Source organism: Mus caroli, unplaced genomic scaffold, assembly GCF_978045245.1.
Source record: "Mus caroli unplaced genomic scaffold, Mus_caroli_1 scaffold_13, whole genome shotgun sequence".
NCBI lineage: Eukaryota > Metazoa > Chordata > Mammalia > Rodentia > Muridae > Mus > Mus caroli.
Window position 1 is genome coordinate 118846586 of NW_028227268.1, and position 27027 is coordinate 118873612.

The 27027-nt window shown below is 40.5% G+C and overlaps 1 protein-coding gene across 5 annotated transcripts in view; it reads left to right on the plus strand.

Moving 5' to 3' along the window:
- The first annotated feature begins 681 nt into the window (after nucleotides 1-681).
- The window catches only part of Mtmr3 (myotubularin related protein 3), a 131049-nt gene continuing 104703 nt past the window's right edge, over nucleotides 682-27027 (plus strand). For 4 of the 5 annotated variants that reach the window (XM_029484042.2, XM_021176002.3, XM_029484043.2 and 1 more), the window contains exon 1: nucleotides 691-894. The gene's annotated coding sequence lies outside the window, so the exon portion shown is untranslated. Of the gene's footprint in view, nucleotides 895-27027 lie in introns of all 5 variants that reach the window. The other variant, XM_085829148.1, reaches the window with a different exon arrangement.

Sequence of the window (27027 nt, forward strand, 5' to 3'; positions counted from 1 at the left end):
TCATGTGTGCTGACTCCCAACTTATTTTCCTTGCTAATTTATAACTGTAATTTTCTACTACCATGAATCATAATGTAAATATCTGAGGTTCAGGATATTTGAGACCCCGAGGACTGCTGATCTAAGATAAGATATTACAGTGTTAGACTATGGGGTTCTTCTGGAGGCCAGTGAAAGTAGGGATTCTTTTCCCCCTTGCTTTTCTTTGAGCACTGAGATTTTTTTTATTAGGAGCTGGCGTTGAGGCAGTTTGAACTTGTATTCTGGACATAACTTATAGCACACTATATTTACATGCACGGTATTAGTTAGTTTTATATTGACTATACTTGCTGGGGATATATCACTACTGTTCTTAGTTTTAATAGAAAGTAGAGTAAGCTGAAGTGCTGTCTTGGTCCATTAAGTTGGAAAAGAAGCCTGAAAATCTTTCTTAACCTTCTTTTTCTTTTTCTTAATTCGTAACGGTTTATTTATTCACTTCTCATTTTTCTATTCTTCCTCCTGATGCTTCTCTGCAGCCACAGTCCGGTGCCTTGCAGCCCCGCCCACATCCTGGGGCGTGACCAACGAGCCAGGCCCCGCCCTCGTCCATCCCGTGACGGCCAGTCTTCCCTCCGCCCCCCACCCCACCGCGGACAGCGCGCCGGAGCGTGCGCGCGCGCCCCCGCTCTCAGCTCCGATCGGTCTCGGGAGCGCGCTCTGTGTGGCCGCTGCCGCCATGTTGTTGTGGTTGTGAGAAGGCGGCGGCGGCAGCGGCGGCGGCGGCGGCGGAGCAGCCGGCGGAGACGCTCCAGCGGCCCAGGCGCTGGCCCCCGCCGACCCTGGCTGGCAGCCTCCTGGGGTGGCGGAGGAGGCCGTGCGGTGGCGGGCCTCGCCATGTCCTGCCGCCTGGTAAGAAGCCCACCCTCCGGCTCCGGTGGCGAGGAGGTGCTGGAGGAGGGGCGGACCTGGGCCGGGTGCGGCGGCTGTCACCGGCCGGGGAGGCGGCGGCGGGCGGAGGGCTGGGTTGGCCGCGGCCTCCCGGGGCAAGCTCTCGGAATGGAGCACCGAGGCCCGGTCGGGCGAGTCGGGGGAGGCGGGGTCGCCGAGCTCGGCGGCCATCCTGAACCTGGCGGTGGGTAACACTCGGAGTGTTGGGAGGTGCGGCTGGGGCGCCCTGGAAAACGCTCCCGGGCCTCCGGGAGGTGAGCGTGTGGCCCGAGGCCCTGGTCGAGACCGTGGGAGTCCTTAGTGGCGAGAGGCCGGAGGTCGTGCTGTTGGAAACCATAGGCGAGCTGTGCGGGCCTCAGCCTAACTGCGGCAGGGCATCCTCCTGACCTGGTAGTGCTTGAAGGGGAACGAAGGTCCAGGGGTGGTTGGAGGAGCTCGGGGAACACTGTTCAAGTAGCGCTGCAAAAGATCAGTATTATTTCTTGGGTTGAAATTGTACTGGATGTATTGCATTTCATGACCCAAGATGGTATTGTTGGGGCCAGAAAACTTATTTCAAAAATTGGAAGTAGAGTTTGCGCACTCTGTTAGGCCACCAGGAGTCTGATCATCTCACTTGAGAGTTTTACACACAGGTTTCTGTTAGATATTAATGTTCAGTCATCGTCAGAATGAAGTTTACATTTTTATTCTTCTTACTATCTTGACATCCACTTGGCTTTTTGACATTTAGGGTCTTTTTTTGTTTTTGTATTAAAGGTGCATGTGTTCTTGTAGTGGAGGCTCAGCCTCGTTCCTCTCGTGAACAGTGAGCCGTCAGAAGTTACGATTGAATGGTAGATGGTTCTCTATCAAAATGATCTTGTTTGTGGGGATGTGAAGGAGGCCTTCTTTGAGATTCTGCAATGTTTCTGTGTTTTTTACTTGGAAACCAAATTACATGCGTTGATGGCCAGTGAAAGACTTCTTTTCCATGCTTGACTGAGTAGAAGAGTTTACAGAATGACACCGTTGTGGGTAAACGCTATGCAATATGTTATTAAACTAAATTTGGAAACTTCTAGAAGGTTAGAGTGATTGCCTATGAAGACATATTTCACCCCTACCATTTTTACTTTTTAGGTAACTGTGAGCAGCATAATGAATTTGTTCACAAGGCATCGGAACACATTTTATCAAATTAAATGTTGTATAGCTGAACGTATATCCAGAGATATACCAAAGACCTAGAGGAAAATAAAGGAAGTGAGGCCTGAAGTCTGCTTCTGGCCCACAGAAGGGTCCTAAAGGCGCTTTCTAACATGCCAACATTGTAGTTACTTCTAAACCACCTGGCTCAGGTTTCCAGTAAAGTGGAGGGTAGCAGGGTGTGTTACAGTCATTTGAGACCAGGGTTGTGGACCTGGAAGGTGTACTGTAGGTTGTGACAAGTTCTTGAAATTTGCTCCAGGCTGTGAGGTATGGTAAAGTCGGGTTAAAAACCCTCGTAACAGCACTAGTTTCTACTTTCTGTGATAGAGTGGAATTCTGAGTTACCAAGAGATGGATTCATATTTCAAAGGTGTGTTGAGGATTGTTACAGTTTGGGAAGAGGTGGAAGAAAGTGTTAACAGTTGCATAGGGTTGTATTCTGACATATCATAGAGAGGCTCACCCAGTTGTTCACTAAGACCAGAAACCTTGTCTGTTTTGTTTCCTGATATCCCCACTACTTACCATAGTTCTCACAGGATTTTCTTTTCAGATTTGTTTTAAAAACAAATGAATAGTATTGGTATGAGAAACACTAGTTAGTTATTAAAAATTACTTGATGTCTTACATTGAAGAGGGATTTTCGTTCTCTTTTTAAGTCTTAATGCATTTAAAACTTTAGGTGTTGACACATCTTACTGACTTTATAGGTGGTATAGACAGATGGCCATTCTGTGCTGCTGGGTATATCTGGATCATTTGTGGCATTAATGGCTGTTGGGATATTCTCTGTACTCAAGTTTCCTCATTTACATAATTTAGAACTCATACTGAGGCCAAGTTTTTACACATTTTAAATATTTTTTTTTAAAAATATGGGTATTTAAAAGAAATAACAAATCAGGCTAAAATTTCCAAGAGTTTGAGATGACTGTGGGCCAGCCACATAAGCAAGTACCACATTAGCCAGGGCTTTATAGGAAGATCCTATCTTAAAAAATGAAAACAGAAGCAGAAGAGATGGCTTACTGGGTAAAGACACATGCTTCAGGGGCTGACAACTTGAGTTTGATCCCCTGGACCCACGTGGTGGAAGGAGAGAACAAAACTCTTAAGTTGTCTGACCTCCACATGTGTGCATTGACACATATGCACACATACACACACACACACACACACACACGAAACTCAAAAAGAAATAAAACTCTTATAAATTTGTCCTAAGATTCCAGAAAGAGTATTCTGTTCTTGAGTTGTGCTTTTAGCTTATGGATTTTATACATTTCCCAAAAATGCTCAGGAAATTGAGTACATGTTGCAAGTATGCAGAAACAGCACTCTTATGCTGTTGTAATTCTCTTTATGTTGAAATCGAGTCAGTTTCACAGAGGGCACTTCATAATCTGGTATGAAGACACAATTCTAAGAATGTTTGGGAGAAGTTTGTGCACACTTTATGTCTAGTTGTTTCTTACGGATTACCCAGTTATATATTTTAAATAGGGAATTTGTTTTTATGTTTTAGAAATCATGTCTGTTTCTGAGTATGAGTGTAGGTGCATGCATGCAATGGTGCACATGTGTAGGTCAGAGGACAGCTTGTAGGAGTTGATTCTCTCCATCACGTGTGTCGGGGTACAGGGGATGAAACTCAGGTTGCAGGTTTGGCTGTCAGTGCCTCTATCTCTTAAGCTAGCTCCTTAGAGCATTGGTGGTGAATTTTATGTAATTTCATAATCAGTGAAACCAATTTAAAATTAAGTATGAGGTCACATCCATATTGGATTGAGCTAGAGTTCTCAGTAATTCAAGACTACTACTACATGCCATTGCTATTTTTAAATCTTAATTTTGCGATCTTGATACTAGTGTGCTTTCATTTTCATTTTTGTACTGTATGAAGAAACTAAAAGCCTTTTAAAGTTGACATTTTAAAGTTTTATTTGATAAAAATAAAGAAGTTTTTGTTTTAGTGTGATAGTGGATAGCTCAGGAAGTCTCGAGTCTGCCTAGTGCTGCTCCTTAGCCCTTTTGTTTTTGGCAAGCCATAGAACATTCCCTCATTATTAAAGGAAGAACAATGTTTTCTTATTTCACAGGTTGTGAGGGAAGAGCAAATGGAATGGCACATGAAAAACAAGCTAAATAATGTAACGATAGAATCTTATTGCATTAGAATTCTTTTTTAAAAAGTTTTTCATGAAAGAGTTGAATTGTCTAGCCAGGCAGTGGTGGCTCATGCTTTTAATCCCAACACTCAGGAGGCCTAGGCAGGTGCATCTCAGAGTTCGTGGACAGCCTGGTGTACAGAGTGAGTTCTAGGACAGCCAGGGCTACACAGAGAAACCCTGTCTCATCCTTGACCTCCCAATAAACAGAGTTGGCTAGTGAGCAGAAGTCAACCAGGAACATGTTAAATGCAGAATTTCTTGGTGCCACTGGGAAGGCAGCTGAAGGGGAGAAACCCTTGAGTACTTGTGTCTGTTACAGAAAGAGTCATGGGGCTGCAGGGGCTGCAGTAGAGTGGAGCCCGTCTTGCAGGGTGAGTCCTTGTTGGGAACTGGAATTGAAGTAAAGCCATCAATTCAAATGCCATGAGGATCAAGTGGATACCCTTCACTGTATTTGATCTCTTTCTTATTTTGGAGCTGTGGTGGAAGGTGGTTAGAGCAAAGAGCTTAGCATGTTCTGTGTAAAAGTTATAGAAGTGTGTTTTTGTTTCTTTTAAATTTTTTTAAAATTTTGTATGTATGTGTGTATACCATGTATGTGCAGGAGCCTGCAGAGGTCAGAGAGATGTCAGATCCCCTGGAGCTGGAGTTACAGATGATTATAAGCCTCCATATGGTTTCTGGGAACCAAACCCAGGGCCTCTACAATTTCTCCAGCCCCAGAACTGTATTTTCTGAATGGCAAGTGGCATATTGCAGGGTAATGAAGTCAGTGTGGTTACTGAAAAAAAGCATTAAAAAGGATAAGTCAGTACATTGCTAATGACAAAATTGTTGATTTGGGAGTTCTTTATTATTATTATCTAAGTTTGTACTGGGCGTGACACACACCTTAAATCTGGAAGCAGAGGCCTGAGGATTTCTGAGTTTGAGCACAGCCTCAAACTCAGACTGAGCTCCAGGCCTCCTCTAGGGCTGCATCCATATGTGCAGGTATATGTATGTATGTATGTATGTGCATTTGAGCAGAGGCTAGAAGTTAGCCTTTGGTGCCAGTCTTTGACTGCTCATTTTGTATTTTGAAACAAAGATTCTCTTTGGGACCAATGCTCTGTAGTTGAATTTGTTTAAACTGACCAGCAGCTGGCCTCTTCTCCAATGTTGGGATTACAATCACGAACCACCAATACACAAAGTTTTAGGTGTTATTTGGGGATTGAACTCAGGTTTTCATGACTGTGTAGCGAGCACTTTATCTATTAGCTATCTCCCTTGTAACTTTTTTAGGCTTAAATATTTGGTTTTTTTTTTCTTTTCTCAAGACAGGGTTTCTCTGTGTAGCCCTGGCTGTCCTGGAACTCACTCTATAGACCAGGCTGGCCGCCAACTCAGAGATCCGCCTGCCTCTGCCTCCCAAGTGCTGGGATTAAAGGTATGCGCCACCACTGCCTGGCTTTTGCTATATTTTTATTGTGTGTGTTCATGTGTAGGTATGGGTGTGTAGGTGGGCATGTAGAGGTCAGGGGACCACTTGTTGAAGTCAGTTCTCTCTATCTTTCTTGTTGGTCCCAAGGTTTCAACTAAGGTTGTCATTCTTGGCAGTAGGCTTCTTCAGCTGCTGGACCATCTTGCTAGCTTAAAAAATGTCTTTTTTTCTTAGTGTAAAAATAATTTCATGCTGGGGGTGGTGGCGCACGCCTTTAATCCCAGCACTCAGGAGGCAGAGGCAGGCGGATTTCTGAGTTCGAGGCCAGCCTGGTCTACAAAGTGAGTTCCAGGACAGCCAGGGCTACACAGAGAAACCCTGTCTCGAAAAACCAAAAAAAAAAAAAAAAAAAAATTCATTTATATAACCTTGTACTTTGCATGTAAATTCATTTGCCCATTGCCCTTTGCTCCCCACTTCCTATGGTGACCTTTTCCCACATCTTCTGACTTCATGTCATTCATACAAACACACACACACACACACACACATATATATGTATGATAGCATGTATGTTAAATTTAGATTCCACATAGGATGGAAGATATATTTACCTTTACCCTCTCTTTTACCCTCTCCATCTTTCTTTCTTCCCCCACTCCTCACATCTCCTCTTCTCATATAGTTTACTTTTAAAGTGAATTTGTTTCTGATTCAGAATGTTATAGTACATGTTCATTGTAAAAATCCTACAAGATACACTGGGTGTGGCAGTGCACCTGTGAAATCTCAGCACTTGGGAGGTGGATGCAAGAGGATCAGTTAAGGCTAACTTTATCTGTAGTGAATTTAGAGCCTGCTTGGGCTACAGGAGGTTCTGTCAGAAAAAGCCAACAAAACACATCCCCAGGCCCAAGCAACCAACCCAGTGTCAAACCAGTTGAATCATTCCTAGAGAATGCATAAAAGTAGAGGTGGTCTACTCGATTTGACTTTAACAATCATTAACTCTTTTATTATTTGTTATCAATTGGAATACTTACAAGAAAAGCTTTCCATGGGAAATTTATATTCTCATGATGGAGATTATTCTGTGATCATATTCTATAACCATAGTTTACGATAATTTTTTGTTAATTTACGTTGCCTTAAATTTTCTTTTAAATAGTGCTCTGATGAACTTGTGTGGACATTTTCTGCAGCTATGCTGTTTTCCTAATCTTGTACGTTTGCTTTTCAGGTCAAAGGATATGGTTGTTCTTCTGTTGTTGTTGTTTTTGCTTTTTTGAACAATGCTTAGAACCTCCATCCCTTGAAATAGAGGTGTTTTAACATTTGGATATATTGAAGGTATCATATTGATAGGATAGATGTCTTCATTTTCCATCAACATGTTAGAACCTATTTCCATGCATTCATACTAGCAGTTTACCAATTAATAGTTTGTAATTCTGACATTAAAGCAGGTTAGTTTTTTCTTTTCTCTTTTCAGCATCAAGACTTAACCTCTATGGTTTAGCTTTGTGGAGGGTAAAGATAAGTGAAGTGATAAAGCAGTACTTTAGGCCTCTGATGTCCAGGCTTTTTGGTTGCTTGCACCATCAGTACAGAGGTTTGAGCACTAATCTTTAATATTTTGGTGTTTAATTTACAAACTATGTATTTGTGTTTTATGAGATGGAAGACCGAACGAACATGGATGAGAGTTATAAATGAAGCTCAAATCCATTTTTCTTTCACCCAGTGGGACATCTCTTGAGGTATATTGTATTCTGCTCTGGCTGCCAATGCTTAAGATTTCTAAGGTGGAAAATTGTATTTTTCTTTTTTTGAGACTGGGTTTCACCATGTCACTGGCTAGGCTAAAAGAACAGCTATATAGAGTATCCTGGACTGGAACTCACAGAGATCCACCTGCCTCTGCTTCTAATTGGGCATTTCTCCAGTTATACAAATGATTCTGTTTAGTTGGGTTTTGATATGTACACCTAAATCATCAACTTAATACTTGATATGGTTGCTGACTAATTGAATTAGAAAAAGACAAAAAGGTAAGGAAGAGTATAAACAGTCTACTTTTCTTAGGAACAATTGAGACTATGTAGAGTAGAACATGGTTTGTGAAAGCAGCTCTCCTGTAAAGCATCCTTGTTCTTCTGAGTTTGGTTTTGGAGACTGAGTAAAGAAATGAATTGCAGCTTGCTATCCTTTGCAAAGGACCACAATGGCCTGTTGTTTCAGCTCTCCATTTGGAAGGGCCTGGTCTATTCCATTTTAAAAATGCTTCATTGAGGTGTGGTGGTGATGACTGCTCCTCCTCCTCCTTATTTTTGGCCTGGGAATTGAACCCAAGGTTTTATTCATCTAGGTGAACACTCTACCACTGAGGTGTAGCTCCAGCCTGCTTGGTGCTTTTTATTTTGAGACAGGATCTCACTAAGTTTCTCAGGCTGGCTTCTGTAGCCCAAGCTGGCCTTGAACTTGAGATTCTCCTCTTATACCTCTTAAATACTAGGGTTAGAAGTACATGTCTCCATTCCTGTTGATAACTTTTAAGTTGTGTTTTGACTTGGTGTCCCTTCACCCATAAGTTATGAAGTTAGGAAACATTATTTTTTTTTAATTATTTGTTTATTTTATATGAGTACACTGTAGCTGTCTTCAGCCACACAGCCGAGGGCATCTGATCTCATTGCATATGGTTGAGAGCCACCATGTGGTTGCTGGGAATTGAACTCAGTGCTCTTAAATGCTGAGCCATCTCTCCAGCCCACAGAAAACATTTTTTTTTTTTTTTTGAGTTAGAAAAAAGTAAAGTTTCCCCCTCTTCTCCATTGTAGGGAACTTATTTCTTTTTTTGTATGGTCATTGTCAAAGAAAGATAATTAAAATCTTAGAGATTGTGAAAAGAGATTATAGTTAAGCAGCTTGAGTGGTTTTCTTTTTGTTAACTAAAAGGAATGAAAAACTTAATGTTGAAGGTGGCTGCTTTGTAAGGTGCCTTGGACACATACCAGATGTCTTTTCTTTTAATCTTGTGCAGTTTGATATAGAAGATTCTTTCTGTTGGGCAGTGGTGGCACACACCTTTAATCCCAGTACTCAGGAGGCAGAGACAGGCCTGAGTTCTCTGAGTTTCAGGCTAGTCTGGTCTGCAGAACGAGTTCCAGGACAGCCAGGGCTGCACAATTTCTCTCTCAAAAAAGGGGAGAGGGATGTCCTTTTTCATGCATCTTAGATCCCACAAGGATTTGAGACCACTTTTATTGGAGATGTTGTAACTTAGAGGGTTTGATATCAGGCTTAGGTGTAGACTGAAAACTCTGCAGTAAGGTCAGGTAGCTGTTTGCACCAGTACTCCCTATACTGTTTGGTGTATAAATCTAAGTATTCATAGGCTGATTAAATTCTCAACTTGTTTTGAGATAGCATCTTATGGAACTTAGGATAGCCTTGAACATGTGTAGCCAAGGCTAGACTTGAACAGCCTGATCTTACCTTAGGCTCCTAGGTATTGGGATTATAGCCATATGTCATTATGCCTGACCAGCACATATTTACTCACTCAAATGTACATGAATTAAATTGTTCTTTTAAAAGCACCATGTACAGTTTGACTTACTATCATCATGTATTTCTATATACTATGGCATATATGTGGAGGTCAGGATTTGGGAGTTGAACCCTGGGTTTCTGGGATCAAGCTCAGGTAGCCAGGATTGCATGGGAAGCACTTTGACCTGCTGAACTATTTTGCCAGTCTAGATTATTGTTTTATGTAATGTGTAGAGAAGATATTTTTGTAAGGTCAGTAATTGTAGGTGAAACTTTCTGGTATTCCTTTACCTCTCAAAGTATTATCAAGGGTTGAAAAACAATCTCTTACAAGTCCTTTTACTAAGTATATAAGCAATATGCTTTGCCCTGGATAATGTTCCTTTTGTTTGTTTGTTTGTTTTTCGAGACAGGGTTTCTCTGTGTAGCCCTGGCTGTCCTGGAACTCACTCTGTAGACCAGGCTGGCCTCGAACTCAGAAACTCGCCTGCCTCTGCCTCCCGAGTGCAGGGATTAAAGGCGTGTGCCACCACGGCCCGGCTCTTGGTAATGTTCTTAAACTGCTTTTCATAGTTTGTTGTAGGAGTGAAGGAGACGGATGGAGTAAGGTTGATTCTTTTCACCTGTCGCATTTTCTTCACTCCTTTAAACATATATTCATAAAACATGCAAGAAAGTGAAGAAACAGAGATCTTCCAGAGAAACAGGATCTCTCCCTTGTTCTGTGGTACTTAAAGTCTGGTCTGGTAAATTAATCAATATGGTTATACACAGAAGACAGACACCTTGCAGAACACGGGTAGAAATGTTAGTGGTGATTAATATCTGTCCGGTGAGATAATATGACTCTTTTGCTTTATTATTATTTGTTTTTATAATTGACTAGTTTTCTCCGATGAGTATGTTTCTTTATAGTTAAGAAACAGGACAGGTTTGAAACATCAATGTAAAAACTAGTTGTAGTTTTGCCAGCACAGAATAGAGGCTAGTGGAGCTAAAGATAAGCTTCTAAAGTATGGTCCACAAATTGTTAGATTCCAATCGTTAAAATATTGGCATTTTCTTCTTCTGTGTGTACTGAATCCTTTTAGGCTTTTGAAATGAAAGACAGTGTAAGGGAGGAGGTGTTGGGTGTTAATGTGCCTAGAGCTATGGGAAGATTGGAAACAGTGATCCTATCCTATACTCAGAAATAGGATCTGAAATAAGGCTGTGGCACAGTGCTAATTCTGTGGAAAATAGCTAGCTAGTTAGCTCCTTATAGGAAGTATGCATCTGTTAATCACTTGAATGGTAGGTAAGAGACAGCAATTTGAAGTTGATAGAGTTTAAGCCTGCAGGAATAAATTGAAGTGTGCTAATTGGAAGGGGAAGAGAGTTTTGGTAAAGGACTGAGCTGAAACCCTTTATGTATTTAACACTGAGGCTGGGATATATTCAAGAAAAAATTGCCTACAGGAGCTTGGTTACAGAGAACTTGAACTGGGAAGGAAGGTAAACTAGTATGAATGAGGTCTTGAATTTAAAGGAACATATTTAGGCGACTAGAGAAAGTGGAGCTAAGTATGACTGCCTTTGCCTCATCATTGCTGGGCTCACAAAGATTCACCTGCCTTTGCCTCCTGAGTGCTGGGATTAAACGTGTGTACCATCACCACTGCCACCACAGCCACTACTGGCCAATTATAGAATCTTAACGTGAAGCAGTTACATAGACTAACAGTAGGAAGAGATTATAGTATAAAATAGAACCATTTGGTTATTTATAGATTTTGTTGGAGAACAGTGGTTTTCAACCTTCTTGATGTGACCCCTTAATACAGTGCCTCATGTTGTGATGACCTCCAACCATAAAATCATTTTGTTGCTTTTCACAACTGTAATATTGCTAATATTATGAATCATGTCAACATCTGATATGTGACCTCTATGGTCTCAACCCACAGGTTGAGAACCACTATTGTAGCACCTGTGCAATGGCCTAGCAAATAAAAGGGCTTGCTGTTCAAGTCTGATAACTTGAGTTTGATCCCTGGAACCCAGGATGGAAAGAAAGCTTACTCCTAAAAAGTTTCCTCTGACCTTCACATGTACACTGTGGCATGGATGGACCTGCATTCACACATGCCATACACATACAATACTAAGTAAAGTAAAATAAGTTGGGGTTGGTGAGGTGGTTCAGTGAGTGAAGAGTGAGTGAAGACATTTACCACCAAGACTGACAACCAGATTTTAGTCTCTGCAGCTCACATTATGGAGGGAGAGAACTGACTCTTGCATATTGTCCTCCAACCTCCTCTCTCTGGCACATGAGTGAGTGTGAAAGATTTTTCACTTCATTTCTTTATTTTAACATGAGTGAGTGTGTTCTATGTATCGCTGTGTACCACATGTGTGTAGAGGTCAGGAGAGGGTACTGGATTCTCTGTAATTGGAGTTGCAGACGCTTTGTGAACTGCCATGTAAGTACTCAGAACCAACCTTAACTGCTGGGCCATCTCTCAGCCTCTTGAGAGATTTTTACAAACATTCTTTAGATTCCTAGGCAAGGTATATAATGGAAAAAAGTTTTTTGTTCTTGCCTGCCACCCAATATCTTGTTTCTGCTGCTGGAAATAATTAAGATTCTATCACATGTGTGGTTTAAAATTATTCTTTACTAAGATATACTTTACATATAGCAGTGTTTAGTTTTTTTTTCTTTTTGGTTTTTCGAGACAGGGTTTCTCTGTATAGCCCTGGCTGTCCTGGAACTCACTCTGTAGACCAGGCTGGCCTCGAACTCAGAGATCCGCCTGCCTCTGCCTCCCGAGTGCTGGGATTAAAGGCGTGCGCCACCACGCCCGGCTAGTTTTTTTTTTTAATCTATTTATTATTATATGTAAGTACACTGTAGCTGTCTTCAGACACACCAGAAGGGGGCATCAGATCTCATTACGGGTGGTTGTGAGCCACCATGTGGTTGCTAGGATTTGAACTCAGGACCTTTGGAAGAGCAGTCAGTGCTCTTAACCTCTGAGCCATCTCTCCAGCCCCTAGTGATTAGTTTTAGACACATAATTTTGTAAAAACTATTATGATCAAGGAAGAGTAGTGTGTTTGATAATCACAAACACTTTTCTTCCAGTCCTTTGTGACTTAGTCTGGTCTCTGGCTATTTGTTTTCTTTTTATGGCTTTGTCTATTTTAGAATTCTATGTTTGGGTCACACAGCATGCAGCCTTTATAGTGAGATGGTATCTCACTATATGTATTTCTGACTGTCATGAAACTTCCTGTGTATACTAGGGTGGCTTTGAACTTGCAGTGATTCTGCCTTTGAAAGGCAGAGGTTATAATATGGCATATTGTACTTGATATAATGTAATTTGATATTCATCCTGTTTTTGGTTATCAGTAATCAGTTTTTATTTCAGAATAGTATTTTGTTGTATGAATATGCCATAGTTTATATCCCTTAGCTTATATCCCTTATTTTATTTGTATTGTTTTCAGATTTTGATAATTATAACTAAGGGTGCTAGAAAGCTACTTATGTATACACATGTATGTATGCCCATGTACTTATTGTTTTGATGGAAAAAGTAAAGTGCCTGTGGCTGAAGAGATGACTCAGTTGGAAGAGTGCTTGATAGAACGAACGTATCTAAGCCTGAAGATATGAGTTTGTATCCTATCACCCACATAAAAACCAGGTGCATGTCTATAATCCCAGTGCTGGTTAAGGCAAGAGACTTCACTGTCTCAGTGGAATCATGAGTTCTGGGTTCAGTGAGAGAGCCTGTCTCAGAAAATCACGTGGAGAGTAAGACACTTGATATTGATACTTGACCTCTACATGTATGTACACTCAAATACAATATCTAGCTGATTCAGCTTTTTGTTTGTTTTAAAGTTTTATTTATTTAATTTATATGAGTACACTGTAGCTGTCTTCAGACACACCAGAAGAGAGCATCGGATCCCATTACAGATGGTTGTGAGCCACCATGTGGTTTCTGGGAATTGAGTCCAGGCCCTCTGGAAGAGCTGTCTGTGCTAGTGCTCTTAACCGCTGAGCCATCTCTCTAGCCCTTTTGTTTGTTTTTATAAGACCCGGTTTCTCTGTGTAACCTTGGCTATCCTGGAATTCACTCTGTAGATAAGACTGGCCTTGAACTCAAGAGACTCACCTGCCTCTGTCTCCTGAGTGCTGGGATTAAAGCTGTGTCCTACCACTGCCTGGCTCTGATCCAGCATTTTGATGTTGTGAGGTGACATTGACTATAAGTGTATTGGGGCATACTCTAACTGTTCTGGGACACGTGTGAACCTCAGGTTGAACATGCCTAGACCTTTTGTAACTTTACTACAGAATCCGAAAAGGCTGGTAATTTTCATAGAACATTGTTTTAGTTTAGCAAACTTCACTCCTAGAAAAACCCACTTAGAGAATAAATGAGAGTAACTTGTTTACATGAGTATTCTTAAACTGTTACCTGTAAAGCAAACATTTTCTTTTATTTAAAAAGTTTATTGGGGTTGGAGAGTTCTTCCAAAGGACTCAGATTTGATTCTCAGCATCCATACGGTGGCTGGCACTCAATTATCTGTAGCTTGTTTGAGGAGAGTCCTCTTCTGTACTCCAAAAGCATCAGACATATTTGGTACACAGGTATATACAAAGCCAAATACACAGAACATACTAATACTTTTTTAAAATTCACTATTTTTATTGTGCTGTTTGTTTGTGTCCCTGTGCATGCCCCTCAGGTCCGGGGACAGACAGGCTGTGTGAGTGAGCGCAGTTTCAGCCGTGTACCCTGGGTTAGAACTCAGGTCATGGTGTTTGCTAGCGGGTACCTTCATGCTTTGAGCCAGCTTGTCAGCCTCAGAATTTTTTAAAATTAAAGAAGTTAATGCATACATACTTTTTAATGGATACATAAACTGCCTTAGTGTTAAAGTCATATTTTGTTTTTAGTGGCTTTTAAATTGTCAATAGGATGAATTGTAGTAGGATGGTTATTAAAGTCTGTCAGTAAAATTTTCCTATGATTTTAGGGCAACCTCTTTAACTTCTCTGACTGTTTTCTTTTTAGAAATGGGAATAACAACACTCCTGTGAGGATTTAGCAAGTGTCTATTGCAGTAGCTAGTCAGTGGTAAGGGCTATGTTTTTGCTGTTTGTAGTGATGATATTGTCATTACTTGATAATGACAACATTATCTTCTTTCAACTAGGTAACATTCAGGGTTAGAGAAGGAAATACAAGAATCAAAAATACTGAAAAATGATAGGTTATTTATTCCAGGACCATAAGTAGCAGGGGAAGATTTAGGCAGGAGGATATATTGGTATAATAAAGGGAGATCCATTTTCTTAGAGTTCAGCTCTGCAGTATTTCTTGAGTCTGTAACTGTGTTGAGGATTGACGCAGGGTCTTGAGCATGCTAACCCAGTGCTATATTCTATGTTTTAGAGGTTGTATGGTTTGTGGTTTGGTGCTTGGGTCCTCTTTTTTTTTTTTTTTTTTTTTTGTGCATAAAGTGGTTTAACATAATGTTCTTTTTCTAACTTAAATGTAAGCTGTTTAAATCTACTTCTTAGGGAATATCTCGGCTTTATTATTTAAATTGAATTACATAATAGATCCTAATTACATAATATATCCTAAAAATGTCTAGAATTTTTTTTATTTTATATGTACAGCCTACTCATCTTGGATATTAAATCATCTTTTACATGTTTTTAGTGAAGGCTTTATTTACTAAAACTGCATAAGCTTATATATATATATATATTTATATATATATATATATATATATATATATATAAATAATTTGTTTTTTGGTTTTTTGAGATGAGATTTCTCTATGTAGTCTTTACTGTCCTAGAACTATGTATGTTAAGTTGGATGGCTTTGAACTCACAGACTGACATACCTACTTCTGTTATCTGAGTGCTGGAATTAAAATATGTGCCACCATGCAAGACCATAGCTGTATTGTTTTTCAAGACAGGATTCTTGTGGACCCCTGGCTGTCCTGGAATTCAGACCAAGCTGGCTTTGAACTCTTAAAGATCCACCTGCCGGTACCTCCTGAGTGCTGCCTGGCAAGACCGAGGTCTTCTTTTGTTTTGTTTTTGTTTTTGAGACAGGGTTTCTCTGGCTGTCCTAGAACTCACTTTGTAGACCAGACTGGCCTCAAACTCAGAGATCAAGGGGTGCACCACTGTGCCTGGTTCATTTTTTTTTTCTTTTTTAACTTTCTCTAAGAACTACTGTTCTTTCTTTCTTTCTTTCTTTCTTTCTTTCTTTCTTTCTTTCTTTCTCTCTCTCTCTCTCTCTCTCTTCCTTCCTTTCTTCCTTTCTTTCTTTCTAAAAAAATGAATAGCATTCTCTTATAAGGTATTGGGAGTAGACTTTCCTCCATCTAAGTGATATTCTTGCCTGATATGAAAAAATTAATATGACTTTTCTGTTTTCAGATTCACACATTTAAATACGCTTATTTGTATAAAATATACTCAAAATCAGGAAATTTTACAGGACAGTTTTGGACACATGCATACAAGGAAACCTTGTAAAATTCTCCTGTCTGCTGTATTACTTATTTCTTTCTTTTAACTCAAACTTTTTATTTGTGTATGTAGAGGTTGTATGTTATTAAAACATTTGAGTGGCTTGCTTGATAAGTACTTTAGGGAGCCTTGAAATGTGTTGTTTTATTCACTGTTCCTACTCTCCAAAAATATGTTTTTATGCTAGATCCAGTAGAAAGCATGCTGGCAGTAGTCCAGATGCTGACTCACTAAGGAGCAATGGTAGACTCTGCAGGGAATGACCTAGCCCAGGATTCTATTTCAAAGCCTGATGCTGTGATTACATCAGTAAAAGGCAGCCAAGAAATCATGATGAGATCTTCCTTGTGCCTCCTGGGAGGGAGTATTGCTACACAGAAGAAGGCCCTTTCACAGAAGTAGGCACTACTTTATATGTAGATATAAGCTTTTTTTTTTTTTTTTGCTACCAATCTTACATAATTTAAAGGTTAGCATTGAGGACTCATAATGGTAGTGCCATTGTGGGACTGAAGGTGCCTTGGACCTGGGTGAGAATAGCCTATGGTGACTGAGGGTTCACTCAAGAAGCGCCATGGAGATCAGTTTCCTAGAGCTAAAGGAATAGACTTAGCTCACGTATCATGTTCATGCCAGACACTGTAGCCTCTGTCTCCTAACTAAACAGGCTGGAAGAAACCAAAGCAGATCAGGTCCTTTGCCTATTCCTATTGTACACTTTAGGAGTAAAAATGGTTAGAAAATGGTCTTGCTTTAATACCGTGAAATAGACACTACTAAATATGATGGTTTGGATTGGAGAGATTGCAGTTCCATCTTTAAATTTGATTTCATAGCCATAATTGGTTTTTGGTGGCCAACTAAACTTTTATAATCACTAGGAAAGTTTGTTTTTATTGCAAATTGGGATGGGAAGTACAGGAGCATGCACATTTTCTGTTTAAAGGTGTCTTAGAGATGAGAAAACACCCAAATTACCTCAAAAGATTTTTTCAGAGATAAACCCTAGTGTACTTAGATTGACCCATTTTGATTATGGTAAAAGTTTCTACTTCTCTGTAAACTATGTTAATCCTAAAGAAAAGTGTTAAGCATGATAGTATTTTGCTAGAAATGAGATGTTTGTTTAGCTGTTTGATGTATATTTCAAGTATACTGTTTGGGAATTAAAAAGTTAGTTTTCGACTGTTTCTCCAGAGTATGCTTCTCAAAAGTTAAAATTACTTTGCTTTCTTTAAGGAATATGTTATATCCATCCATCCATCCATTCACCCATCTTTCTTTCCCTCCCTCCCTCCCTCCCTCCCTGCCTGCCTGCCTGCCTGCCTGCCTGCCTGCCTGCCTTCTGTCTTTCAGTCTTTTAGTCTAATTTCTCACCACAGATTGCCATCTTTCCTGTTGTTTGGACCTGGTCATTGCACTGAAAAAACAAAAACAAAAACAAAAAAAACCCTTAGTTTCCTTTCATCTGTTTTTTTTTTCTTTCTTCAGCCTTTTCTATATGTAGTGCTTTGACAATGGCCTTTAAAAAAATAAAGTGTAGCAAGAGAGAAGGTTGGGTGGTTAAGAGCACTTGTCCTTGCAGAAGATCTGAGTTCAGGTTCCCTAGCACCCGTAAGATAGCTTACAACCATCCATGACTCCAGTTCCAGGGGAGCTAGTTCCTCCTTATCTCTGCAGGCACCAGGCTTCCACATGGTGCACATACATACACTCAGTAAAACACTTACACACATAAATAAAATAAATCTCAAATCAAAACAAAGCAACACACCTTAAACAATCCATTCATTTAGTTACAGCATACAGGGTATTGCACCCTGGCACTCTGGTACTTAACCTAACCCTCGCTGACCTTTGTTTTTGAATTGGCTCTGCATGTACTGGTCCTACTTAATTTCTTATACTATTTAAACCTGCATCTTTAGAAAATTTACTGGTTAAGCTTATGACTTAACAAAGTAATTTTTCTGTACCCCAGTTTCCTTCTTTGTAGAGCAAGGCAACATTACCTGCCTGTGGAACCTAGAGATTGAGTACTAAACGGTGAAGTACTTAAAAGGACACACTTGTGTGTTGTGCCTGTTAGAAGCCAAGAATCTTGACTCATACATATTTTCTACAGTGCTTCATTTTTATTAACTAATTTTTAGAATTTAACAGAACTTTGTGTTAATAAGTGTATTAGTTAGGGTTTTACTGCTGTGAACAGACACCATGACCAAGGCAAGTCTTATAAAAACAACATTTAATTGGGGCTGGCTTACAGGTTCAGAGGTTCAGTCCATTATCATCAAGGTGGGAGCATGGCAGCATCCAGGCTGTCATGGCGCAGGCAGAGCTGAGAGTTCTATGTCTTCATCCAAAGTTGGCTAGTGGAAGACTGACTTCCAGGAAACTAGGGTGAGGATCTTATGCCCACACCCACAGTGACACACCCATTCCAACAAGGCCACACCTCCAGATGGTGCCACTCCCTGGTCTAAGAATATACAAACCATCACAATAAGTAATAAACTTTACCTTGTATTTAATTCATCCTAAATGTCAATTTACTGCTTGCTAAAAATATAATATTTTATTGCTCTAGATTATGCTTAAAAGATAACATGTTAGCAGAAAGTTGTTTTTCTGTAACTTCTAGGACTCTATATTTTTGAATGTATTGTTTGAATGTAATGTACGTATGAGTGTAGAGTTGTGATGTTGGACAGAATGGTGTGCATGGGCTGGGAGGACTGGGGAGATAAGAACTATAGCAGGCCGACCCACCAGCAAAGAATCTGAGGTTGCCGCCTTCTGGTTAATACTCAGTTGTTTTGCATTTGTTCTGCAACAAAGTAATTTAAAACCTAGATATGCAAGGTAATTTTGGATTTCTTTCCAGTTAAAAATCCATCTTTCTTTTTTCTTTCTTGGAAAGGGAGAACTATTTCTCTAGAGATAATTTAGAACTTGAATGCTTTATGAACGTTAGTCATGGCTATGATGACTGTGTAATCACCTGGACTCTACTCTTAAACCTGGGCCATTATTAAATATATTGAAAGATGAGATTGCTAAGCTACTATGTTGACTTTTATGAATCCCCTTTTCTCTGAAGTGGGACTTTTTTCAGTGACTTTTATGAGAGTTAGATTGTTTTTTACATTTGGTAGAATTATTGTTAATTCCTAGACTTTATCCTTTAACTAGATTTTCTATATATGTAGAAATTATCTTGCAATATTTAATTATATTAGTAAAAGGAATAGGGTATTTGCTGGAGTTCTAAATTTTTTGAGGTCTTTACATTTAATTTATGACAGCAAAATAAATCAACATGGGGTTGGAGGGATGTCTCAGTGGTTGTTGAGTCCTTGTTGCTGTTACAGAGGACTTGGGTTTGACTCCAGCACCCATGTGGCAGCTTACAAATATCTCTAACTCTAATTCTGGCCCTCTTCTGGCCCCTGTGGGTACCAGGTATGCATATGATACGCACCCATGTAGGCACAACACTTAAAAACAAAAGTTTAACAAACAAAATAATGTTTTTAAAACAGCGAATTAGAAGAATAAGTCAGTCACTGTATATAGCGTTCAGATTATTACAGTGTATATTCAGTGTGTGCATGGAACACTCCTTTGTTTTTTCTTGTTGGCTCAAGGGTAGACCATGTCTACAAGGCATGAGCAGTTTTCTACTAATTCATCCTGTGCTGATGGGCATTTGCCATGAAGGGTCAATATCTAATAACATATTATCTATAATATAATTAATTATATGTTATTCATTATCATGTATAATATATAAAACATTAATATAAATACATATACATATATACACATATATTACTGTATTGACAACAGAAACAATAAGAACAAAATGTCAGTTTTCTTTTGGGCTTGTGAAGCTGGGACTGCCTCCAGCTGCATGCATCTCTCCTCTTGCTCTGTCAAAGGTAGATGGTGTAGCTGCAGAGGGAGAGAATGAGGCCAAGAAAGTCAAGAGTAGCGTGAAATGAAGAAATGGATCTGGTGGCACTGAGCTTTTGAGGGCCTGCTATCTTCAGTTGGTTTGCTTTCACATGTATGCATTTCACGTTGGACATGCCTGGATGTTAGACCTTTTGTAACTTTACTATAGAATCTAAAAAGAATATTGTCAGTTATTTAGCCAACTTTATTCCTAGAAAAACCCACTTGGAATAAGTGAGAATATAAGTATTCTTGCGCTGTTAACTGTAAATCAAACATTTTCATTTTGTTTAAAAATCTTGTTGGGGAGGTGCTGGAGGACACTCAAGCAAGCACCACTACAATGGATAACTATGTAATGGAGAGGTGGGAAAGAAAGAAAGAAAGGTAGAAAAACTGAGAGGTGCCTGTGCTAGGGAGAGAGGAGGATCTAGAGCTGTCATGGTGGTGACAGGTGAGAGGGAGGACTGAGGTCTGCAAGCTGTCATTCCCCAGCAGGGACAGCAGGATGGTGTACTACAGCCGGGCTGCAGGATCCCACTGGCTCTGGGCAGTGGCAGGCCCACAATGAGGAAAGGCTCACTTCTTGGATTGGACCTCCTTGATGGACCACTGGGGTCTGTAATACTACCGGAAGATGTGTTGGTATCGGTGGCCCATGCTGCTGCCCAGCCCATGATGAAACCTGAGATCCATGTGGGATGTATGCAGTCTTAGTGATGTCCTCGGGCTTTGGTGCCTCAGGAGCCTTGCTGGTGTGAGTGGCATGTCTAACCATTTGAGACCATGATGGTATGAGCAGCTGCTGAGGGAATGCATAGATCAGTGGTCCTGACACAGCCAAGGGCCAAGTTGATGGCCGTGGCCTCATGTGGGTGTGGTGGTCAGGGCTGCAGGGCCTGAGGTCTGCATGCTGTCATTCTCCAGCAGGGCCAGTGCCACTGGATCACTCATTCTCCCTTGGTGGGCTGCCCACTAGAAATTTGATCATGCTTCAGTGAATATATGGACCATACAAAATGGACTTTTCCCCCCTTTTTTCTTTTCTGTTGGGGTGGGAGAGATCATGGGAAGAGGAGGGGGTGGACTTGGGAACAGTAGGAAGTGACCAAGATAGAATGTATGATGTGAGATTCCCAAATAATCAATAAACAAATATTATTTTTTTATTAGGGCTGGAGTTGGCTTGGCAGTTAAGAGCACTTGGTTTTTCAGAGGTCCTGGATTTGGTTTCCAGCACCAATATGGTGGCTTACAGCTATCTGTAACTCCAATTCCAGGGCCTGATGCCTGCTATGACCTCTGTAATGAGGTTTATTTTTATGTAGACTAGTGCATACGTGATGTAGTCATGTTCATAAAATAAAAATAAATCTTAAAAAAGGTGGGAGTCTATAGGGGAAGAGACATTTTGCCCTTTTCACAAGCACACAAATGTGCACTTACATAGGCATACATGGCAGCATGCTTTGTGTGTGTGTGTGTGTGTGTGTGTTCCCGCCCCCTCTTCTTACATATTTTAAAGTTCTGATTTTAATGCATACCTATTTTGGAATCTGCTTCCCAGTTCACTCTTTCATCATAAAGTCTCCTCTCCTTACGTGCTCTGACTGCTTGTTGAATGGTGAGCCAGTAAAGCTGAGGGAGAAATTGTTGCAGCAAGCAAGGCAGCTTTATCCGAACAGTTGGCTGCATGAGAAGGTGGAAGACTTTCCCAAAGTCTGTCTTGCTGGGAAGCTAATTTAGTAATGGCTTTCATGATGATGGGTGTTCCCAGACTTAATGGGAGGCGGACAGGACGGGGAGAGCAGGTAAAACATGATGGATGGAGTACATCTGATGGTACTTGCTGAGTCATGAGAGCCTTTTATTCTGCAGATGCCAGGACTGAGTGTGGTTGAGCTATTCTTGTCATGGATTAGTTTGCCAGTTATGCAGTCTGATATTGGCAATGTATAGACTAGAGGAGGAGCTTCTCTAGGCTCTCACCAGTTGCTAAACTATAAAAGCCCTATAATGGCTTTTATCATTTATCAAGAGTTGTCTTGTATTTACAAAAAGTTAAATTAGTCCAGCAATGGTGGCATAACTTGTCTAACTTTCCTACCATAAAAAAACTAAAAAACTGGGTAAACAAAGTACAGGAAATTGTTCTTGAACTTGGGCAATAGCTAACACAGAGAAACACACTGCTTAGGTTACATGTTTGTGCTCTGATGCACGTTGCTGAAGGAGATCAGAGAATCCAAGCAGAGGAGAGACCCTTTCGAGCACTTCAGTGAGTTTTAGAAGGCGGTAGCACCCTGTGTCTTTACCAGACTAAATGCCAAGTGTTGGAGGAGGTTTCTTTATTTTTATTTTTTTTGGTTTTTCGAGACAGGGTTTCTCTGTGTAGCCCTGGCTGTCCTGGCACTCACTTTGTAGACCAGGCTGGCCTCGAACTCAGAAATCCGCCTGCCTCTGCCTCCCGAGTGCTGGGATTAAAGGCGTGCGCCACCACGCCCGGCTGGAGGAGGTTTCTTGAGAGTGGTCATAAATTGTTACATAGTAAGCCACTGCTTGGGAACTATACATGTAATGATCGGAATTACACAGATGTTCCAGTTCTAAGCCACCAGGGTAAAAAGATGTCACTTAACTCAGGCCACACCATTCAGCTAAGAGCTTATTAGCAAGACTAACCTGGACCTGTTAAAAAGGGCTTTCTTGTAGGCTTCTTCTAACAGAGCTTTAAATAAAGACAAGTCTTGAGTTCAGATAAAGATATCTTTCCTCTTTGAAACCAGGCCTGGGGGCAGAGGCTTATAATTCCCCAAACCAGGGAGATCCATGCAGGAAGATGGCAAGCTCCAAGCTAGCCTGGTCAATACAAGTTTAAAATGGTAGAATGCTTGTCTAGCACAATCAAAGTCCTAGTTTTAATCCCAGTACCAGAAAAAGGAAGAGAAGATAATATAGTTGATCATTTCACGGTTGGGTATAGTAACAATGAATTATGGATTTTGTAATATATCTAGAAGAAGCATTAATGATAATAGTGTTGGTTAGTTACTTTGTCAACTTGATCTAAGCCAAAGTTACCTGGGAAGAGAGAACCATAATAAGCCTTCTGTGGGGTGGCTCTATCCTGGGAAAGGTGCTCCTGGATGGTATAAGAAAACAGGCTGAGCAAGCAAGCTAGTAAGCAGAGTTCCCTTCCTTGGTCTTTGTTTAGTTACTACTTTCAGGTCCCGATCCTGTTTGAATTCCTGCCCTAATTTCACTTAGTGATGAATTTTGACTAGGACATGTAAGCCAAATAAACCCTTCCCTCCCAAGTTGCTACTGGTCATGGCGTTTTGTTTTGTCACATTAGTTTCAATAGAAAGCAAACTAATACTACAAATAGCAAACAAACAAACAAAAACCTCAAACCAACAACAACAAAAAAGACAAGGTGGAAAATGGAGATTGCCTCTAATACAGCAAGTAATACGGTTTCATTTGAAGGCACGTTATGTTAAAGTGCCGACTGTAAAGTACAGGAACGGAAAAATGGAGTAAAAGCCAAGCTAGCGATGTGCCTTAGGGGTGCAGGGGTTTGTGCAGCGTGCATAAGGTCCTAGGGATCTTGATCTAAAGAAAAACAAAACTCAGTGTGGAGGGCAGAGGACAAGCTATGCTAGTTCTCTCCTCTACCACATGGACCCCTGCGTGGTACAAGAGCCTTACTCACTGAACTAGCTGTCAGATTTATTATTTAGTAGTAGTGTTGCATTCTATAGTGCAGGCTTCCCTGTAATCCTCTTGTCTTCGAGTGCTGAGGTTAGAAGCATGTATTAACATATTCGGCTTCTGTTCTTGACCAGAAATACTAGTATGTTTAAATACAATAAAAGACAGTACATTGTATAGACCAGACTGACCTCCAGCTCACACTGCAGTAGAGGCTAACCTTCAACTCCAGAGTGTTAGCATGACAGGTGTACCACCTGTGTGTACCACCATGAACAGTGCATACATACAACGCTAGAGAGCAAACCCAAGGCTTCGTGCATTCTAGGTAAACACTTGGCCAACTGAGCTAAATCTTCAGCTCCAAGAAGTTTTTTTTTAATTGACTTTTACGAACTTGTATTAATTAGTATTAATAATTCAAGAGGTTGAAGCTCTTAAAAATATCTTCTTTAATATTTTAGGAAGAGGGGCTGGCGAGATGGCTCAGTGGGTAAGAGCACCCGACTGCTCTTCCGAAGGTCCAGAGTTCAAATCCCAGCAACCACATGGTGGCTCACAACCATCCGTAACGAGATCTGGCGCCCTCTTCTGGAGTGTCTGAAGACAGCTACAGTGTACTTACATATAATAAATAAATAAAATCTTTAAAAAAAAAAATATTTTAGGAAGAGAAGGAGTTAGTTGCAAATGGCTAGTTCATATAAAAGAGCATTCTATTATTGTCCTGAGGAAATTACTGCCAAAGGTGTATATTTGGGTTACTGTTTATGACTGCACACTTCAGTTTTGTCTAGCAGTATTTGTCACTACTCTGCACTACCCAACAAGGACCCTTTGTTCCTGTAAAATAGGCCCCACTGCCTTCCTCTCTTCTGCCCATCTTCCCATCCTCCTTTTATCAATCTTGCTATGGTTCCCAGGCAGACTTCTAGTTGCTGGGCTTAAGTGACCCTGTGATGTTAAATCTTAGTGTAGCTGCACAGACCAGGCACCTGGCTATTTGTGTAAGAGGTAAAAAATGGAAATTGCATTACAAGTTGCAATATAGACATATTTTGTTATAGTTTATTTTGGTTTTAAACTTTTAAAATTATTTTATGTGTATGGGTGGTCTGCCTACATGTATGTCTGTGTACCACTTGAGTGCATGGTGTCCTCTGAGGCTAGAAGAGGGCACTTGGTACAGGAATTTTTTTTTTTAAAGATTTATTTATTTATTATATGTAAGTACACTGTAGCTGTCTTCAGACACACCAGAAGAGGGAGTCAGATCTCATTACAGATGGTTGTGAGCCACCATGTGGTTGCTGGGATTTGAACTCTGGACCTTTGGAAGAGCAGTCGGGTGCTCTTACCCACTGAGCCATCTCACCAGCCCCGGTACAGGAATTTTTGATTGTGAGCCACAATGTGGGTGCTGGACATTGAACCTGGGCCCTCTGGAAGAGCAACCAGTGCCTGAACCTGAGTCATTTCTCTACTCCCCCCCAACCCCCCATGAGATTTTATAGTCATATAGAGTATGATTTTTAAAAAAGATTTATTAATTTATAATATGAAAGTACACTGTAGCTGTCTTCAGACATCCCAGAAGAGGGCATCAGATCTCTTTACGGATGGTTGTGTGCCATCATGTGGTTGCTGGGATTTGAACTCATGACCTTTGGAAGAGCAGTCAGTGCTCTTAACTCCTGAGCCATATCTCCAGCCCTTGAGTATGATTTTTAGTTGACTTTTAAGTCAAATCATTTTCATTTATCCTTTGTTTCACCAGGATGAGTCTACCAGGCAGGAACATTTAAATATTTATCAATGAGGATGAATAATTTCTCATTTTATTGTCAGTATTTCTGGGTAAATAATAGCTGGTTAGTGGTAGTAGTAGGTAAATTGTAGTAGGTAAATTGATACTATATCCATATTATATATGGATAAGGTTTATAGCTTGAAGATTATATGGATAAATGTTATTTACTAACTATTGAGTCAAATCTGAATAGTTAAATGATCAGGGGATCACTTAACAGAGGGGAAAGTTGCAGATAAACTTTAAAATTTTAAAATAATTTTTGTCTTGGAACTTATGCAAGTTTGAATTTAGGAAATGTTAGTTACATTTCAAATGCTATCCCAAAAGTCCCCCAGACCCTCCCCCCCACTCCCCTACCCACCCACTCCCACTTCTTGGCCCTGGCGTTCCCCAGTACTAATAAAGTTTGCAAGACCAAGGGGCTTCTCTTCCCAACGATGGCCAACTAGGCCATCTTCTGATACATATGCAGCTAGAGACACAAGCTCCTGGGGGGGTACTGGTTAGTTCATATTGTTGTTCCACCTATAGGGTTACAGACCCCTTTAGCTCCTTGGGTTCTTTCAGGCTCCTCCATTGGGGGCCCTGTGTTCCATCCAATAGCTGACTGTGAGCTGCCACTTCTGTGTTTGCCAGGCCTCGGCATAGCCTCGCAAGAGACAACTATATCTGGGTCCTTTCAGCAAAATCTTGCTTGTGTATGCAATGGTGTCAGTGTTTGGAGGCTGATTATGGGATGGATCCCTGGGTATGGCAGTCTCTAGATGGCCCATCCTTTTGTCTCAGCTCCAAACTTTGTCTCTGTAACTCCTTCCATGGGTGTTTTCCCAATTCTTAGAAGGGGCAAAGTGTCCACACTTTCATCTTCGTTCTTCTTGAGTTTCATGTGTTTTGCAAATTGTATCTTGTGTCTTGGGTATTCTAAGTTTGTGGGCTAATATCCACTTATCAGTAAGAACATATCATGTGAGTCCTTTTATGATTGGGTTACCTCACTCAGGATGATGCCCTCCAGGTCCATCCATTTGCCTAGGAATTTCATAAATTCATTCTTTTTAATAGCTGAGTAGTACTCCATTGTGTAAATGTACCACATTTTCTGTATCCATTCCTCTGTTGAGGGACATCTGGGTTCTTTCCAGCTTCTGGCTATTATAAATAAGGCTGCTATGAACATAGTGGAGCATGTGTCCTTCTTACTAGTTGGAACATTTTCTGGATATATGCCCAGGAGAGGTATTGCGGGATCCTCCAGTAGTACTATGTCCAATTTTCTGAGGAACTGACAGACTGATCCAGAGTGGTTTTTTCTAGCATTTCTAACTAATTAAGAATATGTCCAACAAGAGATCCATGATTAAGACTTTAGGAATACTCTCTATTTATCAAACTCTAATTTCCTATTTGCTCCACCTACTGGTACTGGTAATCAATTTTCCATTTTCTGTTTCTATGAATTGGTGTATTTTAAGTACTTCCATATATGTGGAAACATACAGTATTTCCTTTTGGGGAAGAGGAGCACTGAATTTTTTTTTTTTCAAAGCAGTGTTTCAAAGTTCATCATCTTGTGGCATGTGTCTAAATTTTCTTCCATTTAAATAGTGAGTAGCATCATGCTTATATATTTATGTGTTGATGGACAGTTACAATGTTGCTATGCATATTGATGTACAAGTGTCTATTCAAGTTAGC